The sequence below is a fragment of the Symphalangus syndactylus genome, chromosome 6 (genome assembly GCF_028878055.3).
Source record: "Symphalangus syndactylus isolate Jambi chromosome 6, NHGRI_mSymSyn1-v2.1_pri, whole genome shotgun sequence".
NCBI lineage: Eukaryota > Metazoa > Chordata > Mammalia > Primates > Hylobatidae > Symphalangus > Symphalangus syndactylus.
Window position 1 is genome coordinate 18582246 of NC_072428.2, and position 13678 is coordinate 18595923.

The following is a 13678-nucleotide window of genomic DNA, read 5'->3' on the forward strand; positions in this document are numbered from 1 at the left end:
TGCACTTATTTCACCTTTCAGATAGTAATTCATTTCTAAATTACTTCAAGGTCAAGGTTTCTCAATATACTTCTAGAGTACAGGAAAGACTGTCCACTTGAGAGGTTCTAGAATAAATCCCTGGAGTTTAATTCTCAGCCTTAAGCCAGCATTTTATATGACTTTGAACAATGCTGTCTCCTCTGACTTTCACTTGCGTCATCTGAAAACTGGATATAATAATGACCTCACTGAGTTTTGCTTAGAATAAATGAAACACTATTTCAACGAGTCTCAAACCTGGGAGCATCTTAGAATTACTTGGGCGTTGATATTTTTAAAATACCTTGGGTTATTTAGTGTATGTCTGTCTTCTTAAATGAAAAACTGGTACATGCTAGGAAAAGTTCTGATTCTGCCAGCAAGTCTGTGGTCAGATTAGCCATAATTAATTTGGGATTCTTATTAGAAATATACACCTTTGCGTGCTGAATTTTTTATTTTTGGGGGTGATTTGCATTTTGGTATCTTAAGGCATTTTAATTTATGTTAAGATATGTATGTTGTAATCATTATTGTTTGTCACAAAATATGCAACATTTATTGCTGGGTAAAAAACAAATGTTTTTAATCCACTGGCAAGCCAGGTATACCCTCTTAGCACCTCTGCCTAAATAAAGAAGGATGTCATTTTTGACCTAGGGCTAAAATCAGGAAAGGAATGAAATAGAGAAAAGCTTGGGATATTCAGTCTGAATAAGCTACAGGAGACAATATCTAAATTATATTGATTGCCTATTGTATACCATATAGCTCACAAAAGAGTTGTACAATATATTTATACAATATAACTATAGAAAACAGATATACAATATAGTTCCCAAATCTATATAACTATAATATAAAGTGGTATTATTATCATGATTTAGTAGATGGAGAAGTTAAGTTTCAGAGAAGTGAGTATATGGTCTACATAAATGATGGATTTTTCAATTCTTTCTAACTACTACTCTGACCAATAATGCATTATCCTACATTAAATAGTGGGACATAACTAGAGAGACCAATTTTAAGAAACAAAAACACTAACAAACATAGAACACTTTAACACTTTCAAAGGAAACATTTGAATAACTTTAGCACCCATTAGAATTGATAGGAAGATAACTTCACTGATTTTAATAGTAGTGAAATGCTATGGATAACAATGAAATAAAACTTGAGGTTAATACAAAATAATGATGATGATACCATGCTATAAGAAAACAAACAAATAAAACTCTTTTAAACACCTTGCCATATCAAAAAGGAAATCCAAATTGAAATAGGGTAATTTAAAAAGTTACATGTTAAAATAGATGAGCTATAGATAAAAGGGTTTTTAAGAGAAACTGAAAGCTGTATATATTTTTGTCATCAAAAAATCAAATTCAAGACACTAAAAATATAAATAGGCATTGGAAAAGTAGAATGATCTGATTTTAACAAATGTAAATGCTGACATGAATGAATAACAAAACAAAAAGTGATAGAACTAATAAATTAAGAGATAACCCATTCCCAAAAATAGAAGGAACAACAACAGCAAAAATTATCTTCAAAGATAATGTCTAACCACACACAGAAAGAAAGACATCATATGAGACTGTTAGGTTCACATCTAGACAATTTTTTTGCAATGACTGAGCACCATGAAAAAACAAAATATCAAAATCAATCTTCAAAAAGATATCAAATCTAGATAGAACAATGGTTACAAATAGAAATAAAATTATCAACAAGCCATTTAATATGAGATTTCTATAAAATATTCTGAAAATATTAAGCCCCATAGCCATTTAAAGGGTTCCGGAGCAAAGGAAACATTAAAAAAAGTATCCAATTATTTTATTCTAATATTATCTCAGTACCAAAATCCAACCAGGATTGTGCATTCTCACATACAGGCAGATATTCACACACATATGCAGACTTCCATGTGCGTGCACACACATAGTTCAGTTTCCATGCCTCCAATTAGAGAATGGTATGTCATATAGAGCAAAAAATATATAAAGATCCACATACAATAGTATATTATTCCTTACTCGATAAAAGCTCATTTCTTGCTCTTGTTAAAGAACTTAGCAAGAACTTAGAGTCTGTTAGCAAGTTGCCAAGGATACTCTCTCCCCCATGCTGGCATTCACAAATACAAGGATATTGGTGGCTTTGCTGATTTCAGCATTTATTTTCCAAGTCAGCCACCTGGAAGTGGAAAAAAGCCATAATGCAGCACCGCGTGCAAGGTTTTTGTGGGTCAGTTCTGGAAACGTACCCCATCAATTCAATTCACATGGCATTGATGAAAATATATCACAAGCCCTAGCTGCAAGGGAGCCTGGGAAATGCAGCTCCTCTAAGGTCAGCCATTTTCTAGCAACAGCTTGATACCAGTTGATACCAAGAAAAATAGAGCTTATATTCTGGAGTAAATTTAGCTTATTTCTCAGGGTAGTTGTGAGGATTCGATGAATTTATTGTTGTCAGGTACTCAGAATAATGTCTGTTAAATGGAAATCTTCCAATAAATTATCTTAATGTCCATTCTGTTTATCCCTAGTCTTACTCCATGTTATGGTCTTACTACTTCCCTTATGTTTTACTCAGAAAACTTTGAGCTATAACAAGAGAAATATCTAAAATCCAGTGGTTTTAGCAGTAAGAAATTATTATAAGGTAATTGAAATGAAGCCTTAAATTGTGACAATCTCAAGGTTGCTGAATTCAGCATCTCAGTGAAATCAACAAATATGTAGTGTCTTTCAGCTTTTATGTCCAGGATTCACTCTGTGTTAAGATTTATCTATATAAGACTCTGTCCCATAATAAACAGAAAATGTATGGGGAATCCCAAGATACAGGAATATCTAGAAAAATATTACTGACAAGGATACTTCCTTCTGTATATTTTACTAATGTAAAAACATTAACCAGAAATTCTCAAGAAAGTTTTCTCAATGCCATTTGCCACAATTAGGTCACATTTTCACTACTAAGTTAATTTACTAGCAGAAGGAAAAGACCTGCCATTCTTTAGTTAATAAATCAGGATTTAACCCTTGAGTTAGGGATAGGGCCGTCTTCTCCTCAATTAACGGATGGAAAGAAGGAAACATGGCAACAAAGTTGGTTGTTCAGAAGAAAAAAGGGAGCAAAGGTTTTCAGCACCTATTTGACAGTGTTTGCTATCACTTTTTATCTCTTGCCCAGAATACCAAAAACTTCTATGAAAATTCTATAACTGGGTTTTCTGATTCTGCCCTACTGTGACAACATCTCATGTTACTGCCAGATACATTTTCCGAATGGATAGATTTTATTTGTTCCACATCAAAAGCTTCAATTCATTTTATACCATTTGGGTCTAAGAGCACCTGTTGATTTTCTACTAGCATCTTACCATATAATATCGCACTCACTGAACCCTTTGCAGTGCATCTTTCTCCCCTAAATATTGGAATGGTCTTTCCTATTACTTCAGTAAGGTCTTTTCTCATATGCCATATTTTTTTATTAAGTCCTTTTATATTTACCCTTACATAAAATTCCAACTACTTCCAACTTTTCCTATCCACTTTCACATTTTATATTTTTCTTATAAATTGGCATTATCTGATATATTCTAATAAGACACTTACTGTCTTTTACTACAAAAACTTTATGCTCCAAAAAGTCAGAAATTTTTAAATGTTTTAAAATATCCTATCCCTAGAATCTAGAACAATGAATACTGCATGCAGGTATTCTCTAAGTATTTGTTGAATAAGCAAATGAATACCTTAATTATGGGCATAAAAAGTCAATCAAACAGATTATAATTTGGGGAGTGGGTACAGGTCCTGAAGACCTGAAGTATACAAAGGAAATACTTGATTAAATCTTCCTTTTAAATGCATTCTTTTTTTTTTTTTTTTTTTTGAGACAGAGTCTCACTCTGTTACCCAGGCTGGAGTGCAGTGGCACAATCTCAGCTCACTGCAACCTCTGCTTCCCGGGTTTGAGTGATTCTCCTGCCTCAGCCTCCCAAGTAGCTGGGAGAGGTGCATGCCACCAGGCCTGGCTAATTTTTTGTATTTTTAGTAGAGGCGGGGTTTCACTGTGTTAGCAAGGATGGTGTCAGTCTCCTGACCTCTTGATCCACCCGCCTCGGCTTCCCAATGTGCTGGGATTACAGGCGTGATTAAGTGCATTCTTTGCACTTTGAACTTTTTTATTAATCTTCACATTGAATGCCTAGTCAGCATTCCCAGTTGTATGAATTTTTTTTGGTTTTAACTATACTAAATTTATAAAATCTTAAAACAAAAATTACATTAATTTTGTTTTATATAAAGCCTTAAAATAACAAATATTTAAATTTTGCATAGGTAAATGCTGCTAAACAAAGATCGCAATGTCATTTAGATTTCTATTGTCATTAATAGGCAGTACTTCTTTTCAAAATTATGAAAGTTTCTTCATCAGCAGATGAGTTTTTTAAAAAATTAATATTTGGTAGTTTTTGATGGTCAACTGTAATGTAAGAATGTAAAAATGGTGAAAGTACAAAGGTTCAAACCGACTGAAATTTTAAATGTATGTTGAATAGATTTCTTCTACTTGGGAACATTTGAATGTTTTACACATGCTGCATGAATTTTCAGTTCTATGACTACCATGAAACCTCCCCCAGTATCTTTATTTCAAAGTCTGGTACATTGTCCTGTTGTTTCCAAATGGTTGTTCTTCCTTTCGCTGTCAAGAGAATTATATGTTTCTTCTTACTGTTATGTGATGTTCTCAGATTGATGACATGTGAATGAACTCATCTGAGTAGTTGTTTTAAAAGGAATAATCAATGTCAATCATGTGTCTTGCTCTTTTCCTTCTACTGGCAAGTGGTATCTCCAAAAGAGGAACTTCACTTTTAGCCTGAGTCTTGGGATGATATTTGTAAAGGCATCACAGTAGTTGCTGTAGCCACCAAAATATGACATAAGCAAGAAATGAATTGCAAATTACTTCAATTTAGGGAGTTGTTTGTTGCTGTGGCAAATAAATTCTAATGTGACCCCCAGTGATATCTCATTTCCTGTTGCCTAATACCCTTCCTTTGGTGCAAGCTGGACCTTGCTTCTAATGCATACAATATGGAAAACCAGATGAGCCATCACTCCCATGATTATGTTATGTTATGTTATGTTATGTTATGTTATGTTATGTTAGATTTATTTTAGCAGATGTGACAAATGAATATCCTCTTATAGCAAAGAACTGCAGTTGGCCTCTAGAATATGAGGGCAGCCTCCAGCCTGTAGCCAACAAAATCTTGGGACCTCAGTCACAAAACCACAAAGAAATGAATTCTGCCAACAGCCTTAATAAGCTTGGAACTGGATTCTTTTCTAGTGTAACCTCCAGATGAGAACACAGATAACATATTGATTGTATGCTTTTAAGACCCCTAAGAAGAGGACCCATAGAGGTCTTGTCCAAACTCCCAATCCATAGAAAATGTGAGATTAAAAAAATATGTGTGATGTTTTAAGTCACTGTGCTTGGAATAATGTGTTACAAGACAATAGAAAACTAAAACAACTATTATAGAAAAGTTATCTCTTGGACAGTTCCTACCAATATCATAAACCTAATCTCAAAGTCTACCTTCTTCAACTAGGCAATGAAAAATGATAGTACCCACTCTTCACTTTCCTAGCATTTTGCACCGTGATATGGCACTTAGAATTTGCATCTAGACATATGTTAATTTTTAAATCTTATTCTATCTCATGTGTTTCTGATAACTGAGAAAGTGCTTTTTATTTTTATTTGCCCACACTGCTAACATAACACTCTTCAATAAAATGTGTTCAAATCAAATAATTAAACCAATTTAAAATATAATAACTATTTTTAGAATCATAATTTTGGTCTAGGCACTAACATTAAACATATTTTAAGCAAAACAAAAATTTATTTAAAGATAATCTGTACTTTCTTTACATTGTTTTGGATTGATTTCTTTTTAGGCTAAATTTTTAGGGTTTCTTGTAGATAAAATGAAACTACTTAGCTTAAACTCTTATTACATTTGAGCAAGTGATTAATTGTGTAGTTTCCTTAAGGTGATTAACTATCGATCTGTGAATCTCCTCCTCTTGGTTACAATTTCTCATTATACTTCTATGTCCCTCTTACTGTACTTTCACATTGTAGGGATCGCTATTATTGGATGTACTCCACACAACTCTCGAATATGAGGTTAATCAGAAGTGTAGAAAGAGATGACCATGGGCCTCTCTGTAGGCACTAGTGTGAATAATTTATTATCAGAATTATGAAATCATGCATTGCTAACAGTAGATGTTTGTTAAAACACGGAAGTCTTAAAAGATATGTTAAGTGGCATCAGGCTTTTGGGCTTACATCAGTTCAAAAAATATATTTAAGAATATGCTAGAAACATGGAAGGACTTTGCAAATATTTGTGAAGTCCAGAGAGTTTGGTAAGTCTAATATATTCCATATATTTACACATTTATTTGCTTATCATTAGTTTTTCCTCACTAGAAAGTCAAGTCCATGCAAGGAGATTCCATTCTTTTTATTCACTAATGTATGTTACCAGAATTTAGAATAGCTTCTCGTACTTAATGTTAGTTGACTAAATAAATATTTTTACATTATCTTGGCAATAAAAATAAACTTCTATTAAAATAAATTATAACAGGCATGTTTTCTGAAAAAGATACCCTAATGTAAGTCTGACTCCTTTGTCCTTCATGTATCTTCTTATATTCAGGATTTGTTTACTCACATGCCGCACCAATTGGCATAATCTATATAAGAATGTGGACATCTCAATTAGTATATATAATTAATAAATAGAGTTATTTGTTGTATAAATTGGTTGGCATATCTTTAGGGCTTTATATTGTTTCTCTATTATTTTAGTATTTTCTTTTGGCACTACAATCAGAGAAGGTAAGAATTGAACCGACTCTTGGCTCTGCAAAACACAAATTAGCACCTCTGTTTTTTTCATATGTCCTTTCATTCCATGTCTGAGGCAAGGTCTTTTTCATGAAGGAAGAAGAGAATCACTCACATCCATTCAGCTCAGCCATGATCACAGACTTGGAAATACTTTAGTAGGAAAAAGTGTGTTTTTACTCTTTGCAAAAGTCTCCAAAGATGTAGAGGTGTAATTGTGGGAGAAGTACACTGGTGTGATGATGTCCTGTCTCTTAGATCAAGAATTTTGGTGTGGGGAACTTGCAATTCACTGTCCTTAATTATATTTAATATCCACTTGAGGAGACATTAGGACTAAAGCAGTTAAATACCAGGAGTTTATGACTTAGTATCAATAGAATGTCACTGCAGTTCTTGGCATGTTTAATAATGGTAAACAGGCAGTATTTTTCCACAGTTTTGTCATTACAAGCAAGGTACACAAGTTGTTGGATGCACAGAAAATGCCATTTTTTCTCAAATAAATAAATGGCTTCGTGAGTAATGAGCCCAGGAGAATGAGGGATGAATGTTACTGTCTTCTCTTTCCCATCTTGTAAGCTCTTCCTGAAGAAAAACATACTATCTATAGCTGTCAAAGCAACGATGCTTGGTGTCTGAGTTGACTTCAGCAATTACAAGAAGAGATAATCTAGTTTTCTTTATGTGACAAAACCAGGAAAAATAGAAGTACTAAAAATCATGAGAGAGAAAAAAAGTAAAAACTATAAAACGCTGAATACTGACAGAATTTTTTTGTTGTTGTTGTTGAATTTAGGGGAAGTCACCATGTAAAATATTTGTCTGTTGAAATAGACCTCAATTTTTATACCAGCAAAGATCATGTTTAAAAATGAAAATTATTTTTAGTGTAGGTATGCTGAGCAACTCTAGCACAGACTAGAGTTGGGTTAGTAACCATTTCAATTTTATTAATCTTAAATTATCAAGTGCCACAAAAAACCTATAAATATCATGTGAAAGTTGATCATATTTTTATTGTACTCTGACCTTACTCATCTCTTCTCTGTTTGTATACATGAAGGAGTAACAAGAAAAGGGGATAAGTTTAACAAACATTAACATTAACATCATTAACATTAACATTAACATTAACTTGAGGTATGGTATTGATACCCAACAGGTAATTGTGCATAATATCTAGTATTATCTACTATGCTGTAATTTGGGTCATATACTGACAATGGATTATACTTTGCACAAGCTTCCTTAGAACTAAAGAGCTAGACTAGGTGCTTATTTAAGTGAATGCCAATAATTAGAAGAGGTTACTCAAGAGACAAAACCTCAGTTTGGTAGGCATGTCTTAAACTAGAGTAAGAAAATAAAATGCTTCCTCTTTACCTAGGCATAGCCTTCCTTTTGACCTAGTACCCTAAGAATAAATATGACCAAAAAAATTTCCGGGGTACTTGTGTGTATATACACGCCTGTGTGTGTGCCTGAGGGCAAGGAAGAGGTTTGTTCCCGGATGTCAAGTTGCTTTGAAATTTTTACTCACAGCTGGCCGGGAGAGGTGGCTCACGCTTGTAATCCCAGCACTTTGGGAGGCCGAGGCGGGCGGATCACGAGTTCAGGAGATCGAGACCACGGTGAAACCCCGTCTCTACTAAAAACACACACACACACACACACACACACACACACACAAATTAGCCGGGCGTAGTGGCGGGCGCCTGTAGTCCCAGCTACTCGGAGAGGCTGAGGCAGGAGAATGGCGGGAATCCAGGAGGCGGAGCTTGCAGTGAGCCGAGACTGCGCCACTGCACTCCAGCCTGGGCGACAGAGCGAGACTCCGTCTCAAAAAAAAAAAAAAAAAAAAAAAAAAAAAAGAAATTTTTACTCACAGCCATTCTTTTTATGTTCTGCAATGTTCCGTGAAAAGAGGAATGTAATATGAAATAAGTCTGAGGCAGCTAAGGTTAAATTCTGACCCCTAGTTGAAACTAGAATGAAATAAGGACAACTAAGTGAAGTTGATATGCTCTACTGAATGAAGAGAATCGTAAAACGGTTCAAGATATGCTAAATAATTCACTATAGAACTACTGAGTGATGTGTCTACTTAGAGTGCAAGTGAGTTGTGTTTCCTGCAAATCTCCTCAGCTATACCATGGTTAAGCTATATTATGTGTATTAGCAGGTATATAGCATAATATGGCTATATACATATATATACACATACAATATATGTATATATATGCTGTATATATACAATATATAGTATATATTGTGTATCTATGCTGTATATATACATGCAATACATCCTATGCATGTATATTATATGTATGCTGTATTAGAAACCTAAAGCTGAGAAAGTATGGAATGTTAGAGCTAGAAGGGACTTTAGAAATCATCTGTGTTTAACCTGAGTTCCCTCAATTGTTTAGCATTCAAAACGTTGTAGTGAAGATCCAGGAGCTATTTTGATAACCAGTCGTAACATCCTACTAAGACACATGAAATTATATTTAGCCTAGTAGGCCTTATGATTGTGGTAATTTATGATTTGTATTAGGCTCTCTGAAATATTCAAAACAGAATCCTAGATAACAGGTAATGATGAATGTCACTTTCTGTCAGTCTAGAATATTAACAAACACAGGAATTTCAAAGGAGGATATTTTAAATTATACATACTACAGATAAAAAATCTGTTAGAAGTGAATTCGTTGGTTTTGGTTTCTGATCATTGTTTTACACGCAGAACAGCCACTCTGCCCAAAAAATAAACCAAAATTACAAAGCGTAGTTTTGTCCTAGTTCTGGCTTCTCAAATACTTGGAGAATTTTCTTCGAAGCCTGGGCTTCTACCAAAAAGCAATTTTATCTCTCACTTTGCAATGCTATCTAAAAATATGTCATGACTTTTGTCGATGTGCATCTTCTGAGAAAGTTGCTGTGTTTCCACAATAAAGTGATTAGTAATGGAAACTTTATAACCTTGGTAATTTGGCAATTTTTTAAATTTAGACATCGATTTTTCCTTCTTTTCTTCCTTCTAGTTTCCTTCCTTGCTTCCTTGCTTCCTTCCTTCCTTCCTTCCTTCCTTCCTTCCTTCCTTCCTTTCTTTCTTTTTCTTTCTTTTCTTTCTTTCTCTCCTTCCTTCCTTCCTTCTTTTCTTTCTCTCTTTCTTTTCTTTTTTCCTTTCTCCCTTCCTTTCTTCCTTTCTATTTTGCCATCTCCTCTTGAAGTTGAATCTTTTACAAATTATTAGTGCAGAATAAATTTCTTCTTTTCTCAATACTGTTGCCTCTGAGTCTTGCTTTCACAGCCACTAGTAGGTATAAGGTGCCATTAATTATCATTCTGTGATATACTAGCCATTGTACAAAGGGCTTAGAAAACATTACCTTTTAAAATCTTTTCATTTGGGTGAGTATTTTAAAATAATAAAGGAAGATTTTAGTAATTTTTCCAATGTCACAATCAGTGGCAAACCTAGGTCTGTCTGTCTCAAAATCCATGCCTCTGATTAGCATACAATAAGGATGACTGAACTCTGAATTTAATAAAGATCTTAAATGTGTATTAATTGCCTTGTTACTTAAAGTATGGCTTTGTTCCTAAAATTTAAGACAAAATTTCCCAGGAAATATCCTAATGTAGATTATAAGCTAATAAGTCATCAAAAATATACAAATTTTGTAGAAAATTTTGGCATTGATTTGTTGTCTTTCTGTATCAAAGATAATAATTTGTAAATGTTATATTAAGGGCTTTTACTAAGTTCCTTTACTTTGCTAATCATATATTTACTTACATAAGTTCAAAAGGAATCTATCTTCCCTATTAACAAATTTAAATTTGTAAATCACACATTTAATTATTACCATGCTAGAAATACACCATTTGTTAGGCATGACAAGACCTCTACTGAGCAAAAAGATTATCCTTCACATGAACTGATAATTAAAATAATATATATCTAGGCCATAAAAGTCAACTATACTCTGTGAACACAGATTATCATCTCTAAATAGCATTTCCCATTAATAGTTGAAGGGCTCCTTAAAGAAATGGCTCATTTTGGCTGTGGGACAGGATATATCCAAGATGAATCTGAAATATCTTGTCACATCAGATAGCAAGGATGCTTGTGAAGGTAATTATGGTCAAATCAATAGGACTCAGTCTAGTAGCAAACATAAAGAAGCTACCAGAGGGGAAATTTCCACAGGTGTGACAATTTGAACATAGATAATAGTAATAATTGTAATGAATTCACATAGATCAAATATGTTTAAACCGTAAGTTCAAAAACGTCTGATCTGAATTGAGATGCACATATTATGCAGCGTTGCTGAAACTCTTGGTCTTTCAGTATGCATGTCCTCAAAGCAGTTCTGAAATCTTACATTTGTTTTAAAGTTGCTCACAATATGTTTTGCCTCTGAGTATTTTCTGTTAGCATCCCACATTTTGGTAGCAGTGGGTTCTCTCTGAAATCAATATTGTTATCAGAATTTGGTACAATGAATAGAGGAGATAAGTCAAAAGCTGTCATTATTTTTGTTTTCTCTTTCAATATAAATATATCAGTGCCTAACTTGGGGAGTCTAAAATAAAAATTAAGATAATAAAATTCACAAGTATTTTTATCTCCCGTTATCATAATATAGACAAAATATTTGTAATTATAATGACAAAAAATGGCTTAAGAAAATAAATACTACATTTTATTTCCCAATATGATATGATTGTGTGTATGTTTTTAAGTATTCTCACTACTGTTTTATCTACCATCTATTCTCATGACATATCTTAGGAAGATAATAGCTTCTTAAAAAGGAAATAAAACACTGGAACATTGCTAGATAAAAGCTTTTAAAAGGACAAAAATGCAATAACATTTGATTAAGTTTTTAGCAAAATCTGAAAGTAGATACTTCAGACAGAATGTACATGTGAGGTAAAAATTTATCAAAATCTTCAAATGTCTTTCCCCCACCAGCATTTGGTAGCAGATTTAGATTGGCAAAAACATCCAGGTACTTAAATAAGACAAAATGAGTATGTCCTTGTCCCTCTGTTGGGTACTGGTAGTTATCATCCCCTATTTAGTTTATTTCTTTTTATTGCCTCCATAAAATCATTAATTCTGCTTTTGATAATACTCTCTAATTTTCTCTGGGGAAGGATCCCTTCTCCACATACTACACATGTTCATCTGGTGAAACTGATTTTACTATCAGATTACAAAAGTGTCACAGCAAAAGATCTAGGCTAAGCAGCAAATGACCTAGGCTAAGCCAGTACTGGAATTCCATACATACCCTCTATCATAGAGATAGATCCAGAAAGATGAACACGTTCCACAGATGAAGACAATGCATGAAAGTTCTGGGTGTTTGTTGTTGTTCTATAAGTTTGTTAATATAAACTCTCCAGTGCCTCCTCCTTGCGTGACTCCAGCTATAAATAATTTATCAAAGTCAAAGACCTAATGTTATTGAAAGCCAGACATGGGAAAGGAGAACAGGATCAACTCAGAGGAAAGAAAGCTGACAGATACTGGTATAGTAGTTTGGACTCCAAGCAGGCTGTGCTTGAGACCAGAACTCCACAGCACTGTGCAGATTCTAGTCTCTCAGCAAAATCATATTTGTTTCTTGTTGCTGGGCTGTGTGGGCAAAGAGGATGTTACGGGCTGACTACTGTCCTCCAAAACACACACGTTGAAGTCCTAACTCCTAAGAAAATACAACAGAATGTGGCTTTATTTGGAGACAGAATTCTTAAAGAGGTAATCAAGTTAAAATTAGTTAATTAAGGTGGGCCTTAATTCAATGTGACTGGGGTCTTCATAAAAAGAGAAATTTGGATGTATACATGCATAGAAGGTAAACAGAAAGAGGCAAGGATAAGACAGTCATCTACAAGCTAACCTGCACAGCCTTCAGAAGCCTCAGAAGGAATCAAGCCTGTTGGTATCTTAATATTGGACTTCTAGCTTCTAGGACTGTGAGCCAATAAATTTCTGTTGTTTAGATCACTCGACTGTGGTATTTTGTTGCAGCCTCCCTAGCACACTTAACAGAAAAGGTAAAATGAAAAATGTCATCTGTAGTTGTCATTCACCCTCAAATGAAAAAATGAAAGCCTCCTTTGTTTTAAAAAAACAAAGACAGATTAATAAAATAATACAGGCCTTATTCACCAAATACAGATAAACTATTCATAATTTTAATAACAAAATAACTTGAAGACATAACAACTTCTTCTTCCAATATATTGCATTTATGGATATGCTCTTCAGAATGGAAGCTGATATGATTTGGACCTGTGTTCTCACCAAATCTTATTGTAATTCCCAATGTTGGAGGTGGGGCCTGGTGGGAGGTGATTGGATCATGGGGACAGATTTCTCATAAATAGTTTCTCACCATCCCTTTGGTGCTGTCCTCATAACAGTGAGTGAGTTCTCATGAAATCTGGTCATTTAAAAGCATGTAGCACCTCATCCAGTTCTCTTTCTCCTGCTTCTGCCCTGTAAAGTTTCTGGCTTTGCCTTCTACCATAAATTTAAGTTTCTTGAAGCTTCCCCAGCAGCTGAGCAGATGCCAGCATCATGCTTCCCACACAGCCCATGGAACCGTGAACCAATTAAAACTATTTTCTTTATAAATTACCCAATATCGGC